The sequence below is a fragment of the Malaya genurostris genome, chromosome 2, assembly GCF_030247185.1.
Source record: "Malaya genurostris strain Urasoe2022 chromosome 2, Malgen_1.1, whole genome shotgun sequence".
Lineage (NCBI taxonomy): Eukaryota > Metazoa > Arthropoda > Insecta > Diptera > Culicidae > Malaya > Malaya genurostris.
The window spans coordinates 132032071-132051558 of record NC_080571.1 but is presented as its reverse complement, the minus strand read 5'-3'; positions in this window follow the sequence as shown (position 1 = coordinate 132051558).

The following is a 19488-nucleotide window of genomic DNA, read 5'->3' as shown; positions in this document are numbered from 1 at the left end:
TCCTAAAACTAAATTAATTTCGAATTCTCTGCGATGCTTGAACCGATTTTCACAAACCATGATTTGAATTGAAGTTCATACTGTCTTTAAAGCTACTGTAAAATTTCATCCGGATCCGACTTCCGGTTCCGCAGTTACAGGGCGATGAGTGTCAAAGTTTTCAAATCGCCATATAGAGTGACAATATGTACAACACCGAAAGAAGAAGAAAACACTAAACGAACAAGGCGTGCTTTGTTCTGTTTCGTACACGTTGTGTAGTGATGTCAATAATAATAGTAAAAATAATAATAATAATAATAATAATAATAATAATGATAATAATAATAATAATAATAATAATAATAATAATAATAATAATAATAATAATAATAATAATAATAATAATAATAATAATAATAATAATAATAATAATAATAATAATAATAATAATAATAATAATAATAATAATAATAATAATAATAATAATAATTATAATAATAATGCTATTACATGTTTTATGCTGTTTAGCATGACTTACATATGCAGAAGTAACAGAAACGCAGGTTCGTTTCGTTTGTTAGATTTCGTTTAGTTCGTTTAGCAAACGAACCAACTTCGGCTATTCCGTTCATCTGAATCCGGTTTCGGAAGAATTGGAAATAGTGATTAAAAATTGCAAAAAGGATCTCACTCACTTTTCTTGGAGATGGCCAAATCGATTTTCACAAACTTATAGGTTCAAAATTTGCGAATTTCACGGTTATATTTATGATGTAATGAGTAATATGAGAAAGGCATCATTACACCACTAGGTGGATTAAAACAGGTTTTTTCATCAAAAAGTAGTGTTTCATCAACACACGAAATTCCTTTTTTTCAATTTTTTTTCACAATAACAAAAGTAGCTTTACTCAAAATGCAATATCTCACAAACTAATAATCAGACAGCTGTCAAATTTATACACGTATCTTTTGAAGGTTGGTACTAACTGAAAATGGTATGGATTTAATTCTAGTGGCGCCCTCTCATAGAAACGATACGAAATTTTCAGCCGATCTGTTACAGAATAAAACAGTGCTTTCATTGCGTAGGTCAACCTTAAGAAAACGAAGTGGGTTCACTATTATATGCTTTTCCGGCACCGGAACCCGAGAACCGTTATAATCAAAGTCGGTTCGTACGGCCACCAACGAACATGATATACAAACTCTACTAGTACGCACTCTAAATTACGATTTAAATGTTTGTTGCATCCGAAAATATGCAGTAATTTTTGGTAGGACCATAAGAACATTCAATTGACTCTAAGATTGGGAATAACGGTTTACAGTCCAGTTTCTAACATTTTTTACGTTTTATGTCTCGCCGGTTTAAGTGACGGTGTACAATATCGAACACACTTTACCCTATAACTCCGGAACCGGAAGTCGGATTAGAGTGAAATTTAGGAATTCCGCATGGCACTCGGAGACCTTTCATTTAAATCTAAGTTTGTGGAAATCGGTCAACCCATCGCTGAGAAAAGTGAGTGAGATCCATTTTGGTATATTATATGACCACTATTTCCGGTACTTCCGGAACCGGATACCGGGAACCAGGATAGCCGGAATTGGTTTGTTTAGTTGCCTACTGACAATGACTATCAATTTGTGAAGTTTTTAAACCAGTTTAGAAATTTATTTACGTTTTTTGTTTCGCCGGTTTAAGTGACGGTGTACAATATTGAACACATTTTACCCTATAACTCCGGAACCGGAAGTCGGATCCGAATGAAACTCAGGAATTCCGTATGGGACCAAGAGAATTTTCATTTGAATCTAATTATGTGGAAATCGGTCAACCCATCGCTGAGAAAAGTGAGTGAGATCCATTTTAGTATATATGACCACTATTTCCGGAACTTCCGGAACCGGATACCGGGAACCAGGATAGCCGGAATCGGTTTGTTTAGTTGCCTACTTATGATGACTATCGATTTGTGTAGGTTTGAAACCAGTTTAGCATTTTATTTTACGTTTTTCGTTTCGTCGGTTTAAGTGACGGTGTACAATATTGAACACACTTTACCCTATAACTCTGGAACCGGAAAGCGGATCCCAATGAAATTCAGGAATTCCGTATGGGACTCGGAGACCTTTCATTTGAATCTAAGTTTGTGGAAATCGGTCAACCCATCGCCGAGAAAAGTGAGTGAGATCCATTTTGGTATATATGAGCACTGTTTCCGGTATTTCCAGAACCGGATACCAGGAACCAGGATAGTCGGAATCGGTTTGATTAGTTGCCTACTGATAATTAATATCGATTTGTGTAGGTTTGAAACCAGTTTAGATTTTTTTTTACGTGTTTTGTTTCGCCGGTTTAAGTGACGGTGTACAATATTGAACACACTTTAGTCTATAACTCCGGAACCGGAAGTCGGATCCGAATGAAATTCAGGAATTCCGGATGGGACTGGGAGCCCTTTCATTTGGATCTAAGTTTGTGGAAATCGTTCTAACCAACGCTGAGAGAAGTGAGTGAGATCCATTTTGGTATATATGACCACTATTTCCGGTACTTCCGGAACCGGATACCGGGAACCAGGATAGCCGAAATCGGTTTGTTTAGTTGCCTACTGATAATGACTATCGATTTGTGTAGTTTTGAGACCAGTTTAGAATTTTTTTTACGTGTTTTGTTTCGCCGGTTTAAGTGACGGTGTACAATATTGAACACACTTTACCCTATAACTCCAGAACCGGAAGTCGGATCCGGATGAAATTCAGGAATTCCGTATGGGACTCGTAGACCTTTCATATGAATCTAAGTTTGTGGAAATCGGTCTAACCATCGCTGAGGAAAGTGAGTGAGATCCATTTTGGTATATATGACCACTATTTCGGGTACTTCCGGAACCGGATACCGGGAACCAGGATAGCCGAAATCGGTTTGTTTAGTTGCCTATTGATAATGACTATCGATTTGTGTAGTTTTGAGACCAGTTTAGACATTTTTTTACGTTTTTTTGTTTCGCCGGTTTAAGTGACGGTGTACAATATTGAACACACATTACCCCATAACTCCGGAACTGGAAGTTGGATCCGGATGAAATTCAGGAATTCCGCATGGGACTCGGAGACCTTTCATTTGAATCTAAGTTTGTGGAAATCGGTCAACTGTCGCTATGAAAAGTGTGTGAGATCCATTTTGGTATATATGACCACTATTTCCGGTACTTCCGGAACCGGATACCGAGAACCAGGATAGTCAAATCTTTTTAATTAGTTGCCTACTGATAATGACTATCGATTTGTGTAGTTTTGAGACCAGTTTAGAATTTTTTTTACGTGTTTTGTTTCGCCGGTTTAAGTGACTGTGTACAATATTAAACACACTTTACTCTATAACTCCGGAACCGGAAGTAGGATCCGGATGAAATTCAGGAATTCCGTATGGGACTCGGAGACCTTTCATTTGAATCTAAGTTTGTGGAAATCGTTCCAACCATCGCTGAAAAAAGTGAGAGAGAATCATTTTGGTATATATGGCCACTATTTCCGGTATTTCCGGAACCGGATACCGGGAACCAGGATAGTCGAAATCGGTTTGTTTAGTTGCCTACTGATAATCACTATCGATTTGTGTAGTTTTGAGACCAGTTTAATTTTTTTTTACGTTTTGCTATTCTCATATAGAAAGGTTATGCAATCACTTGAAAAACCGACTAGTGAAAATTGGCCCGGAGGGCCAAGTGTCATATGCCATTCGTCTCAGTTCATCGAGCTGAGTAATGCCTGTGTGTGTATGTATGTGTGTGTTTGTGTCAAATAATCTCACTAGGTTTTCTCGGAGATGGCTGAACCGATTTTGATAAACTTAGATTCAAATGACTTCCGGTTTCGGAGTTATAGGGTAAAGTGTGTTCAATATTGTACACCGTCGCTTAAGCCGGCGAAACAAAAAACGTAAAAAAATGTCTAAACTGGTCTCAAAACTACACAAATCGATATTAATTATCAGTAGGTAACTAAACAAACTGATTCCAGCTATCCTGGTTCCCGGTATCCGGTTCCTGAAGTACCGGAAATAGTGGTCAGATATACCAAAATGGATCTCACTCACTTTTCTCAGCGATGGGTTGACCGATTTCCATAAACTTAGATTCAAATGAAAGGTTTCCCGGTCCCGAACGGAATTCCTTAATTTCATCCGGATCCGACTTCCGGTTCCGGAGTTATAGGGTAAAGTGTGTTCAATATTGTACACCGTCACTTAAACCGGCGAAACAAAAAACGTAAAAAAAAATTCTAAACTGGTCTAAAAACTACACAAATCGATAGTCATTATCAGTAGGCAACTAATTAAAAAGATTTGACTATCCTGGTTCTCGGTATCCGGTTCCGGAAGTACCGGAAATAGTGGTCATATATACCAAAATGGATCTCACACACTTTTCATAGCGACAGTTGACCGATTTCCACAAACTTAGATTCAAATGAAAGGTCTCCCGGTCTCATACGGAATTCCTGAATTTCATCCGAATCCGACTTCCGGTTCCGGAGTTATAGGGTAAAGTGTGTTCAATATTGTACACCGTCACCTAAACCGGCGAAACAAAAAACCTGTTTTAATCCACCTAGTGGTGTAATGATGCTCTCGGATATTAAAACGAAAGTTATGTATTAGGGGAAAATAGTATGAAGCATCCCATCTTAGTAAAAGCCCCCTTTTTCAAATAACCTTCTTTTTTCAAATATTCAAACATACTTCTTGCAGTAACATTATCTTTTCGCAGGATCTTTGGCTTTGCAATTTCGCAAATCTATCAAGACCATGAATCAACATGTTTCTCAACATTAATTATACTGTCTACTCACATTTTCGAAGAAATACCACAAAAGGAATGTAATACCACGGTTTTGCTTTGCTTCATAAGGCAATATACATAAGTTTTTCTTCGCCGTAGCAATACATTTCGAATATCATATTAGTATGTCGAAATTTCTTAGTTAATCTAAATACTGTTTTCATCAAGCGATTTGCTATTATAAATTACATTAAATAAAAAAGTCGGTTTTTCCAGCAATTCTAACACCTTTCTATAGAGAAAAGCAAAAACATAACTATTCTAGGTTGCCCGCTGCGGTGTCAAGCAATATAACAGATCGGCTGAAAAGTTCGTATCGTTTCTATGAGAGGAGGCCACTAGAATTAAATCCATACCATTTTCAGTTAGTACCAACCTCCAAAAGATACGTGTATAAATTTGACAGCTGTCTGATTATTAGTTTGTGAGATATTGCATTTTGAGTGAAGCTACTTTTGTTATTTTGAAAAATGTGGAAAAAAGGAATTTCGTGTGTTGATGAAACACTACTTTTTGATGAAAAAAAGTGCCGCCGATACCAAAAAATGGCTTGATGAGTGTTATCCAGACTCTGCACCGGGCGAAGCAACAATTCGTAAGTGGTATGCAAAATTTCGTACTGGTCATATGAGCACCGAAGACGATGAACGCAGTGGACGTCCAAAAGAGGCTGTTACCGATGAAAACGTGAAAAAAATCCACAAAATGATTTTCAATGACCGTAAAGTGAAGTTGATCGAGATAGCTGACACCCTAAAGATATCAAAGGAACGTGTTGGACATATTATTCACGAATATTTGGATATGAGAATGCTTTGTGCAAAATGGGTGCCGCGTGAGCTCACAATCGATCAAAAACAACAACGAATTCATGATTCTGAGCAGTGTTTGGAGCTGTTATATCGAAATAAAACCGATTTTTTTCGTCGATATATAACAATGGACGAAACATGGCTCCATCACTTCACTCCGGAGTCCAATCGACAGTCAGCTGAGTGGACTGCACGCGATGAACCGAACCCAAAGCGTGGAAAGACTCAACAATCGGCCAGTAAGGTTATGGCGTCTGTATTTTGGGATTCGCATGGTATAATTTTCATCGACTACCTTGAAAAGGGAAAAACCATCAACAGTGACTATTATATAGCGTTATTAGAGCGTTTGAAGGACGAAATTTCAAAAAAACGGCCTCATTTGAAGAAGAAAAAAGTTTTGTTTCATCAAGACAATGCACCGTGTCACAAGTCGATGAAAACCATGCTGAAATTGAACGATTTGGGCTTCGAATTGCTCCCTCATCCACCGTATTCTTCAGATTTGGCCGCCAGTGACTTTTTCCTGTTCTCAGACCTCAAGAAAATGCTCGCTGGTAAAAAATATAGAAGCAATGAAGAGGTAATCGCTGAAACTGAGGCCTATTTTGAGGCAAAGGACAAATCGTACTAAAAAAATTTTATCGAAAAGTTGAAAGATCGCTATAATCGCTGTATCGCCTATGATGGCAATTATGTTGAATAATAAAAACGAATTTTGGCAAAAAATGTGTGTTTCTATTAAACGATACGAACTTTTCAGCCGAACTGTTAGACAACGTCGCTCCCACTCTAGTGCAGTTCAGAGCAGTCCCAACCGATATGACTGTCCAGTTATAGAAATGTCATGACATTTCGAGGTCGCGACATTTTCAAAAACCGTGAACGAAAATAAATGCAGCAGCTACCTATCCAGAATGTACGTACACTACCACAGAGCGAACGGTGTGGCTTTGACTGCTGTGAGAGAGTGCGACAAAATAAACTGTTCTCAATGTTGCTGTCGGGGACGGGTATAGCGTGATGGGATAGTCAATGCCTTTCACGCAGCCCACCTGGGTACGATTCCCAACCCCGCACATAGGGTCAGAAAGTTTTTCTGGCCCGAAGAGACGAATGACCTTAAGGTTAAAATCTCTATAATTGAAACATAAAAAAAATGTTGCTGTCGTGTGTCGTGGCTCTCACGACTGCACCTAGCTATCGTGTCATTGCGGGTTGGCTATTGTTAAACGTAGCAGCTGAGCGGATCGTTGCCAGTGGCTGTCTTGTGCTTAGCGACAGTTAAAAAAATGTCAAATTTTCGCAACCCTGGGCTAACACGCCTCTTATACTCAAAATAATAATCATGTTATAGTTACGTGAAAAGTTATGTGAATATTTTCCACTCTACTTTTCACGTAGGTTTTAATTGGCTGGCTTTTGAAAGCTGGTTAATACGTAATCCAGTAAAAGTTACGTGTTTCATATTTAAAATTCATATCACATTTACCTATCGGTTCATATCAAATTTAGGTACCAGAGAATCACTATTTTACATATTAGTTGAAGTCAAAAGGGAAATATTTCAGATTTTTATATAAATCTATGAAATGAAAAATACCATGAAAAATAAAACATTTATTTTAGAAAACTAGCATGGAATTTCAATGGCTGAAAATAAAAAAAAAAACAACTAATAACGTCGTGAGTCTCGAATCGACAAGCCTCCAGATATCGTTTTTGTTGTCCAACCGAAGCCGAAGTCGATATCCGACTTCCACAACACTACACTGAGCCAAATTATCACTTTCACATTATATGGTATTGTAATAATTTTGCACTATTGGAATTCTCAATGATAGCTATGTGGTGTATTCAACATCATGTCAAGTATATATGTTAATGCTATGAAGCATAACATTCTTCTGGAAGTTATTCTCATATGATTTCAATATAGCAAATGAAATTTCTTGTCTGAATCGAATCTATTAGCGTGTTCTATAGTCACAAATAGGCAAATCATATAACAAATATCGGAAAACCTTTTGAAATGCATTTGGTATTATATTGAAACGTATTTGAACAGGTTAATGCAGTCCATTTTATAAACTTTATAATATATATATATATATATATATATATATATATATATATATATATATATATATATATATATATATATATATATATATATATATATATATATATATATATATATATATATATATATATATATATATATATATATATATATATATATATATATATATATAATCCTATAAATGCCATATAAAATAAAACAAAGCCAACGTTCATAACAAATTAAAATATTTATTTATATAAACATAGATTTAATTACAAGAATATTACCGTTTTATTATCATATCACCTAATCATATATCACTTTCATTATAATAGTAAATTTGTCCTTCTATATTCATAACCAACCTAAATGTATATACACACCGCACTGCCACAACTGTCCAACAATATATACACTTGTGAAAACTGATGCCAATTTTCCTTTTTCCGCAGAATTTAATTGATAAAATGAGAATATGTGTAATCGAATCGAACTTCTTTTACTATAACATATGTATTGCACATTTTTCTTTTTATTATTTTAGTGATGTTGCTTTTCAGGACCCAAGCGATTACACATCGACCAATTGTTTCGCAATCAATTCATTGTAGACCGAGTAATAAGCAAAGTAATATGATGACTCGAAGAAATCAAAGCAATTTGATTTTTTTTCTATAATAAAATCGTGAATCAAACTGTACTGTTATCTATGTATTATAATAAAAACAAACTACTATTATGTACATGATAAATATGCACTATTCAAAAGCTTTATGTTTCACCGCAGCGAATAACTGCTTAGATTTAACAGTATATAGATTGATCGAAATAATTACCTTCTTCTCAGCTGGAAAAAGTGATACAACTGATTTACTGTAGCTCTCCAAATCACCTGTTAAGATTTTTTTTCTGTGATTTAAATGCCATTTCGCAATCACTCCAGCAAGTTCCAGTTGTCGACCTTGAGAAAGCTGTCCAATTTCAGCTCGCTTCAATATATCATTTCCCAATTCAGTGCTACCAAAGACATCATATTAACAAAATATCCAGCTCTGACATTTCCCGAACAAATCATTGGCAACATCATTTTTTGCGAACATGGTGCCCTCAGGCGAGTCCGCATCGAATCTCGTACATACAAGCAGGGAAGAGAAATGTCAAATTCGTGTGCGCCAAAATTGCAGCACTGCGCACCCATACAATTGACATGATATGTTGAATGTGATGCCGTGCGATGGCGTTGTTAAATTGAAGATTGATTTCGCTCCAAGCTGACAGGGTCTGGTGCTACGCAATAGTTCTAGCAGCACGTTCGGAGTAAAGTATTGACTTGAATCGGACTTGGATTGCAATTGGCGTTTAGCTGCGGTATAACGACGAAATCCACTTGAACTAGCGCCGTCGTTTATTTTTAAAATCTGTAGGAAGTTCCGAAAATTCTGATGGAATCAACACACTAGCAATATAACATATATGCGAGCGTGCCTTTCCAGCTGCTATCGATATTTCTGCTTCTTGATAATTTTTTTTTTACTGACGTGGTTTCCTTTTTTTTAAAGTATTGGCTTTTTCCACTCACTTCAGAACCTGATTGCAACGGTTGGCATAATGGTGTCAATGGTTGCTCGAATGAATATTTCCGCGACGTTACCTGATCACTGAAGTGCACATTTCCCTGCGGACCAACATTTTCTTAATTTTCGTTGATCGTATATCAATTTCGATTTGCAAGTGAATCGAATTTTATTTTGAGTGTAAGTTTTCCTCTTTAAAACTCGCTCTCATCAAAGATTAAGGCACCCTTTATCAATCACTGACCCGGTAATACCTCTTTTGCCGTGAATATGACTCACTTTACTATGGGACGCCTTTTCCAAATTTACCCTGTACAAGAATGGGCAGAACTTTATCTCGAATATCTCTTGATGTATTTAACCCAAAACCAGAATTTTCTCTACAAGCTATCGGAAATAAGATCAGTAATTTGTGATTAAATTGTCAACAGCATGAGATAATAATAAATAATTGAAAAAAGTTTTTTGAGACTTTTGAAAATAATAAGGAAAATTCATCACGCTTACTTACATTTTTGCACCGAACGACGGTTTTGAGGTAGTGAACCACATATCAGTTCCGAGTATCTACTGGACGAGTATAAAAGGTAAACTTTTATTGAAAATCGTTCATGTACATCATTCTGTGTTTTCTTTTCAACGAGTACACAGTTGAAACTTTGATACATACAATTGAATTAGAGAATATGTCGCTTAAATTGGACCCAGTGAATTTCCCCAAGCTGAATAATGTACCGGATCCCATCCTCCCACCACCTGATTTCAAAACTACTGATGATAGCCCTACTGTAAATTGTACTCCGCTATTTACTTCTGTGCAGTTGATGAAAATTTTCGACGTCATGAGCTCTGCGCTCCGCGGTTGCAAGACGAAAATTGAGCAGATTCAGTATGGTGTGTCGGACTTCTTAAGAACACAGCGCGTCGATGTGTGCATTATAACGGAAACACATTTGTCACCAAAGTTGTCCTTCTCAATATCGAACTACGTCATCATTCGCCTGGATTGAACCCACTCTAGGGGTGGTGGTGTTGTGATTGCAGACAGAAGCGGTGTGAAGTTTGCTGTAATTCCTAGCCTTGGTACGAAATTAATCGAGTCGCTAGGAGTTGAATTGGATACGACGATCGGAAAGATAAAATTCATCGCAGCATACTGACCAAGAGAGCGCTCACCGAACCAAGGAACTCAATCATAACTAAGAAATGACCTGCGAAAGCTGACAAGAGAACGAAATAAATTCATCATCGCCGGTGATATCAATGCCAGACATCAAGCTTGGGGAAATTCCAGAGATAATCGAAATGGAGCAGTGCTGAACGACGACCTTCACAACGGTTACTACACTATCCTGAGTCCGGACAGTTCAACGTATGTTGCCAGATCAGGGATGTGCTCCATCATCGACCTGTTTATTACTAATTATGCTGAGAACATCTCTCATGCTGTCATTATTGAAGACCTCAGTTCCGACCACTATCCTGTTGTGGTGGAAGTTTGGTGCGATGTTGAAACTCAGCACCGCATTCGGGGAAAAGAAAACTTCAGCAAATAATCTCACTAATATCATTCACTAATATCATTAGCTAACTATTCTAAACCTTTTTGGAAAAAGTCTAAACTTCTTTAATACAAGCCGAAACCGATACCACCTTTTTATCTGGATGACTGCTTGCTCATAAAACCGGTTGAAAAAGCTACTGCTTTAGGTCAACATATTGTTAGCTCCCACCGTCTCGGTCAAGACATGTTCAGTCCTCACGAAACTACAGTTTCTGCCACTGTCGAAACTGTTGATAGAAGGCCTTCTATATTTGTTGCTAATCACAGAAGAAAAATTGAAAAAACCCATCAAAAGGTAAAAAAATATGAAAGCTCCGGGTGTTGACTCTATTTTCAACATAGAGCTCAAACACCTTAGCGTTAGATTTTTCCACATCTTGCCTCTATTTTCTACCAATGATTGATCCTTAGCTACTTTGCCTCTAGTTGGAAAGTGGCCAAAATAATCCCAACAAAAAAGCCTGGAAATGATCACACCTGTCCGAAGAGCTATCGTTCGATCAGTCTCCTATCTGCACTGTCCAAAATGTTCGAAAAAACAATCCTGTAAATTTGTTACAGTTTGCAGACACAATGTCTGCAATGACAATGTCTGGCACGATTGCCTAATTCTTAAAATGCATCATCTCAACTTCCCAATCTACCTGGTAAAAGTAATAAAAAACTATCTGTCAAACAGAAGTTTCGTAGTCTTTGTTAACATATCATCAGATAAATTTCATGTTCCCGCTGGTGTTCCTCAAGGTAGTATCCTTGGCCCAATATTATTCAATATTTTCACATCAGATATTCCGGTATTTCCGGGTGAAGGCGTTCTCTCACTGTTTGCCGATGACACCTCCGTCATCTAAAAAGACCGCGTAATTCGTTCATTAGTAAACAAAGTGCAGAGAGGAATGGATGTACTGATCGATTATTTCAGCAGTTGGAAAATATGCATCAACGGAACTAAAACTCAAGCTGTCATATTTCTCCACTCTAAATCTTCCAGATTTTTTCCACCTGGGAATAACAAAATTAAAATAAATGGCTCTGAAATATCAGGTGTACAACTTTGCTTCCGCCCTTTTTTTTTCAATATTAAAAGCTTTATTGCGAAAAAGTGCTTACAAATGTATTATTCAAAGTATTGTCCATCGCTAGCGACAACTTTCTCCCATCTTTCCGGCAATTTTCGGATCCTGGCTCGAAAAAAGGAGTCCTCTTTTGACGTTATCCATGAAGCAATCCATTTTTCCAACTCTTCGAAGGATTGAAAATGTTGATCTGCCCGGCCGTGTGCCATCGAACGGGATAGGTGGAAGTCAGCAGGGGTGACATCTGGGGAATACAGCGGGTGGGGTAAGACTTCCCATTTCAGCGTTTCCAGGTACTTTTTGGCCAGTTTTGCGACGTGAGGCCGAGCATTGTCGTGTTGGAGGATGACTTTGTCATGTCGCTCTTGATATTGTGGCCGCTTTTCTTTTAGCCGCGACTAAGGCGCATCAGTTGCGTTCAGTAGCGATCTCCTGTGATGGTTTCACCCGGTTTTAAGAGCTATTCATCAAGCAATGTTTCTAGTTGTTCTTGGAAGGTTTCCTCTCTTCCACCACCATGTTTGTCTTCGACATCGAAATCATCATTTTTAAAACGTTGAAACCACTCTCGACACGTTCTTTTACTCAGAGCAGCATCACCGTAAGTTTCTGAGAGCATTCAATGCGCTTCACCTGCATTTTTTTGCGAACTGTAACAGAAAAGTAAAACTTCCCGCAAATGGCGAGAATTGGGCACATAAACAGACATTTTCGAGCGTGAATAATACGAAAACAAGAACAACTGTTACTGAAACGGCAATGACAATTTGTTAGGCACTGTACACACTCACTTGAAAGGCATTATCATCTATGTATTTTGACCAGCCACAGCCGGTACAGCCACCTATCGGAAAACGGCGGAAGCAAAGTTGTATACCTGATAGATTGCTTGAATGAGGCAGTTTATCTATGACTGACCATGGATAGCAAGTTTCTCTTTAGGTCACATGTAGACAAAATAGTGTTAAAATTCAATATTTTTCTGAGATCTCTCTACCCATTGATTAACGGAAAATCTAAATCATCTCCTCAAAATAAACTAGCTGTTTATAGGCAAATAGTTCATCCAGTCATTGAGTATGCAGTTCCAGTTTGGAAAAAATGCTCAAAATGTCATAAGCTCCAAATCGTTTAAAACAAATTTATAAAAATGATTCTGAATCTACCACGGACTAGAACTTCTCATGTACATACAATTGCTGAACAAGAAAAAATCGATCAGAAATTTGAAAACAACACACAAAAGGTTCAAAACTAAATGTCAACATCTGAACATGCCATTATTATAGCCTTTTAAAGCTAGAGTTAGGTTAGGGGAGTTTAGGTGAAGTAGATTAAAATGTACAATTTCAAGGATATAAATCCAAACATGAAATAAAAGTCGATGACAATGCAATGGGGGACTTATATCAGCACTTATTAAGAAAAAAACTTGTTACTGCTTAATGATCGGGATGCGTTACTTTTTTTGTAAATTATAAGCGTTAAATGCATTCCTTTTTCGTAAGTTATAGGCGTTATGGAGCGTTATTTTTTGTACGTTATAGGTGTTACGAAACATTATATGCATTACTTTTTTTGTAAGCTTTAGATGTTAAACGCGTTACTTTTCGAAGGGTAATATGTTATTAGACGTTACATGTATTACTTTTTTGTGAATTATAAGCGTTACAAGTGTTAAGCGTTAAGTTGAAAACAATCCGAACTGCAACATGCGTTACTTTTTGTAAGATATAACCGTTACTTGCGTTATTTCTTCTTAAATTTTGTGCACGTGTTATTTTTTTGTAAGTCATAGACAATACGATTCGTTACATGTGTTACTTCTTTGTTAGCTATGGGCGGTACGAAGCATTACATGCGTTTTTGTAAGCATGAGGCGTTTCATTCTGAAGGTAAAGGTGTTTTGAGACGTTACATCCGTTACTTTTATGTAAATCGTAAGCGTTTCATGCGTTACTTTTTTGTAAGTTATGGGAAATTTGATCTGTTACATGCGTTACTTTTTATAAGTTATAGGCATTACTATTCGTTACTTGCGTTACTATATTGTAAGTTATAAGTGTTACGAAGCGTAACATGCGAAACTTTTCTAAGATTAAGATGTTATGGGGCGTAATATGCGGTACTTGCTTTTCTTTTTCGTACGTTTCAGGCGTTACATGCGTTACTATAAGTGTTACGAAGAGTTACATGCGTAACTTTTCTAAGATTAAGATGTTATGAGGCGTAATGTACGTAACTTATTTTTTGAAAAATATAAGCGTTACATGCGTTACTTTTCGTTAGTTACAGGTGTTACGAAGCGTTACATGCATTACTTTTTTGTAAATTATAGGCGGTATGTAGCGTTATTTGCGTGTTACATGAATTCCTTTTTTGTAAGTCATGGGTTTTATGAATCGTTATTCGCGTTACTTTTTTACGTGTTATAGGCATTACATGCGTTACTTTATTAAGGTTAATGTGTTATGAGGCGTAACGTGCGTTACGTTTTAAAAACTGCAAGTATTGCATTCGTTACTTTTTGTAAGTTATAAGTATTACGAATCCGTACTTGCATTACTTTTTCGTGAAATAAAGCGTTACAAAACGTTATTTGCGTAAATTTTTGTAGGTAATAGGTGTTACGAAGCGTTACATGCTTTCCTTTTTAGTAAGCTATAGGCTTTACATGCATTACTTTGCTAAGGCTAAGGTGCTAAAGCGTTAAGTTTTTTTCTAAATCGTAAGCGTGACATGCGTTACTTTTTTGTAAATTATAAGTGTTACACGCGTTACATTTTGTACGTTAAAGGTGTCACAGACTGTTACATGCGTTACTTTTTCGTAAGTTGCGAAGCGTTACATGTGTTACATTTTTGTTAGTTATGGATGATACGGATCGTTACATGCGTTCTTTGGTTGATAAATTATAGGCGTTACGTGCGTTACTTTTTTAAGGTTGATGTGTTGCTTACCTTTTTAAGGTGTTATGAAGTGTTACATGCGTTTTATTTGTGAATTATAGATGTAACATTGCTAATGCGTTACGAAGCGTTACATGCGTTACAATTTTGTAAGCTATAGGTTAATCGAAGCGGTACACTTTTGTAAGTTATAAGGGTTACGAAATGTAACATACGTTACTTCTTCTGTAAGTTATAGGCGTTACACTACAACGTTAGATACAGCAAGAGATATTCACGATCAAAAACTTATCACTTTCTCAAGAGGAAATTTTGGATAAGGCAAAAAAATCTGGTTCCATAAAACCAGACCCTGTCAACTTAGAGAGAAATCTGTCTCAGGACTAGAGTTAGGTTAGGGGAGTTTAGGTGAAGTAGATTAAAATGTACAATTTCAAGGATATAAATCCAAACATGAAATAAAAGTCGATGACAATGCAATGGGGGACTGAAACAATAAGAAATAAAATTTAAACATAGACTAACCAGATAATACCATATATATATATATATATATATATATATATATATATATATATATATATATATATATATATATATATATATATATATATATATATATATATATATATATATATATATATATATATATATATATATATATATATATATATATATATATATATATATATATATATATATATATATATATATATATATATACATATAATATATTAATATAATATATATAGTGCCCTAGCACCATATTTGTCTAACCCCTGAAAAATAAAACTTGTTTTTAAATTGTTTAGAAAGAGTCTTACTTTGGGTATGAATAGAGAACCATGTCTTTCAGTGTGGGTAAATTGAAGCAGAACACATACCAAATAACATATTCAATTTAATAAATAAAGGGTGATTTTTTAAGAGCTTGAGAACCTTTTTAAACAATAAAACGCATAAAATTTGCAAAATCTCATCGGTTCTTTATTTTAAACGTTAGATTGGTACATGATATTTACTTTTTGAAGATAATTTCATTTAAATGTTGACCGCGGCTGCGTCTTAGGTGGTCCATTCGGAAAGTCCGCTTTTTTATCGACAAATTTTGTTCAGCGATGAGGCTCATTTCTGGTTGAATGGCTACGTAAATAAGCAAAATTGCCGCATTTGGAGTGAAGAGCAACCAGAAGCCGTTCAAGAACTGCCCATGCATCCCGAAAAATGCACTGTTTGGTGTGGTTTGTACGCTGGTGGAATCATTGGACCGTATTTTTTCAAAGATGCTGTTGGACGCAACGTTACAGTGAATGGCGATCGCTATCGTTCGATGCTAACAAACTTTTTGTTGCCAAAAATGGAAGAACTGAACTTGGTTGACATGTGGTTTCAACAAGATGGCGCTACATGCCACACAGCTCGCGATTCTATGGCCATTTTGAGGGAAAACTTCGGAGAACAATTCATCTCAAGAAATGGACCGGTAAGTTGGCCACCAAGATCATGCGATTTGACGCCTTTAGACTATTTTTTGTGGGGCTACGTCAAGTCTAAAGTCTACAGAAATAAGCCAGTAACTATTCCAGCTTTGGAAGACAACATTTCCGAAGAAATTCGGGCTATTCCGGCCGAAATGCTCGAAAAAGTTGCCCAAAATTGGACTTTCCGAATGGACCACCTAAGACGCAACCGCGGTCAACATTTAAATGAAATTATCTTCAAAAAGTAAATGTCATGTACCAATCTAACGTTTAAAATAAAGAACCGATGAGATTTTGCAAATTTTATGCGTTTTATTGTTTAAAAAAGTTCTCAAGCTCTTAAAAAATCACCCTGTACTACTAGTAGTGTTCGGTGTTACTTCATAAATATAGCATAACAACTTTAAACTCCTCAAAATCCTACTAAAAACCGTTATGAGACTACATTCCAGCCTAGTACAGGGTCCGGCACTCGAAGTGTAACCAACTTCAGACCGCTCGCGCAGCTGACGCACGGGCATCAGCTCTCTAGAAATTTGCTAAATGACCGTTCGGAGTTGTATTGTTTACAAGCGCAAGAAAGCATTTTGCCAAAAGTGAACGCGAAAAAAAAATCTTGACTTGAGAGAGCGAAGGAGTTGCTTCGTTTGGCTGAAAGCGGTCAATTTCCGAACATTGTATTTTCTGATGAAAAAATTTTTCCAATTGAGCAATTCGTAAACTCTCAAAACGATAGGGTTTACTTGACCGACCGTTCATATGAGAATTTGAGTCATCGATTGGCCACCAGGAGGCAGCACCCGCAACAGATAATGGTTTGGGCCGCTGTAACCGCAGATGGGCGCTCTCCAATCGTTTTCATCGAGCCTGGCGTCAAGGTAAATGCGTAATATTATCGGAAAAGTATTCTGGAGGTTGCTTTGAAGCCGTGGGCAGACAAACATCTCGGTGGCAGACCATGGACGTTTCAGCAGGACTCGGCACCGTCTCACAAAGCTCGAGTGAACCAAGAATGGCTGAAAAACAACGTTCCGAACTTCATCACGTCCACACAATGGCTCTCGAATTCACCAGATGCGAATCCAATGGATTATTCTCTTTGGGCCATTTTGGAGAGCAAAGTCCGAACTAAAAGATACACCAGTCTCGAGGCGCTGAAAAAGGTTATTGTCCGCGAGTGGGTTTAAATACCTGCAAGTCACATTCGGTAACTTGCGATTCGTTTTTTGACCGTCTCAAGGCCATAGTCAAGGCAAAAGGTGGTCATATCGAGCAAAAGTGAATTGATTCTGAATTTTGTATTATTTTTACACATTTTGTACTTTGAATTAAGTAAAAGTAATTTTCCAAACTGAATTTATGGCCTTTTTAATTGGTTACACTTCGAGTGCCGGACCCTGTAAGCTATTTTTCATAAGATTTATGAAGCAAAATGAAGCATTAAAACTATGTCAAATCTATTTCGGAATGATTTAAAATTCAAGATTTTAAAATCAGATTTATGATAAACATAATACTTTTTAGGAAAATTTCGTAATGAATAAACTGTAACGTTGATAGCATTTTTCTGGAACATGTTTGGCCATGCCATTTTTGATGGTAACATACTAAGCATATCTTAAATCTCTTTTGAGGTTCAATGTTCAAAGTTTATGCGCTCTTATTTTTATCGTGAATACACGGGTTAAAAAGGAACGATGACTGAACATCTTGAAATTTAGGCGGATTTTGCAAAAGTCGGCATGGTTTGCATGATCACCTCTAATACTAAATTACGCTGCTCGGCATTTGTATGTCGCATCATTTCGCATTTTACTCATAACATTCATGCGTTGTTTAACTGCAGACAAAGCTCCAACGGGCAAATACGAACAAACTCATCATGTTTTCGTCTGTAATATTTTCTTGTGCATTGGTCTCATCTTCAGCGCACATATTCTTGGACGGATCGCTCCAAATTTATATCGTTGGAATACTCTGTAAATATGAATACAAATTTACGTAGAATATCAGACTCATTGATATCATATAGTGTTCGATACCGAACGCATAATGCAGAGAAAAAATCACTCATGTCTTTTCCCAAAATTATTGTTTTGTCATACATTCCCGTTCCCATATTCCCCACTGAACTCAAATTTAATCCAATAGCTTATATCTGTTCCCTATAATTCACACGCATTGATCATGTCCGCACAGGAAAGTCTCCCCATGCAAGTATTCTGTGCTGTTTAATAATTACCTTAAAATTCCATTCTCATATATTAAAATTTAGACGTAGTAGAAAATGTTTAGAGAAATATTTATAGTTCATCTCAAGCCTTTGCACTACATGCGATGTTTCTGAAACTTTTAAACCCATGAGATACACCCTAAGAATCTCGTTATTATATACAGAATTGCCCTATCAGTTATATATATACATGCTTGGAAGAAACAATGATAGCAGGTAGCGATTGATAGCGTGATCGAAGATAAAACCGATCACTCAGTACAGTATCGAGATCAGTTCCTTTCACACCCGGTCACCGATCAGGACGTGTGTCGCTATCGGTTATAATAAATTAAATTTAAACCCTGTACAAGTGTTCCAGCTCCTGTAAAAAGAAAAATCCGTTTGGTTCCCCAGAGTCCGCAATATTGTCGTGTCGGCGGAATCGCGGGTTGCGAGTGTCCGCATGCAGATTCAAGTCTCGGAATAAACATGGTCCTTCGAGCCGGATAATTGCGACCAGTGCCAGTGCCAAAGTGAACTAAGAGTTAATCATTTTGCGGCTGGCGTTCGGCCATTGTGTGGAACAATAGTTGCTTCGACAATGGTTGGCAAAGGGAAGCCAAGCAGATTTTACCGCCATAGCGCGGCTAAACTGTGAACGTTTATGAACAAATTCACGAATGATCGTGAATACTATTTGATTGAACGATAAAAAACTAAATATCGTTATCTATACGTGGAAGTTTTAAAGTGATTAAAACATGCAGTGAGTGACTAAATATCCATTGGCAACATCGTTTGATGGGACGTGATAAGTGTGCTCCAGTGATCGTAATACGGTACATTCCGCTGTGAAGAACGCCAAGAAGCTTGAGTGGGTCCAACGGCTCTTAGAATCGAATTCCTCGTACTCAAATCAAAGGTGGGTTCGTTCCTTTTGTTCTTGAATACTATATTGAC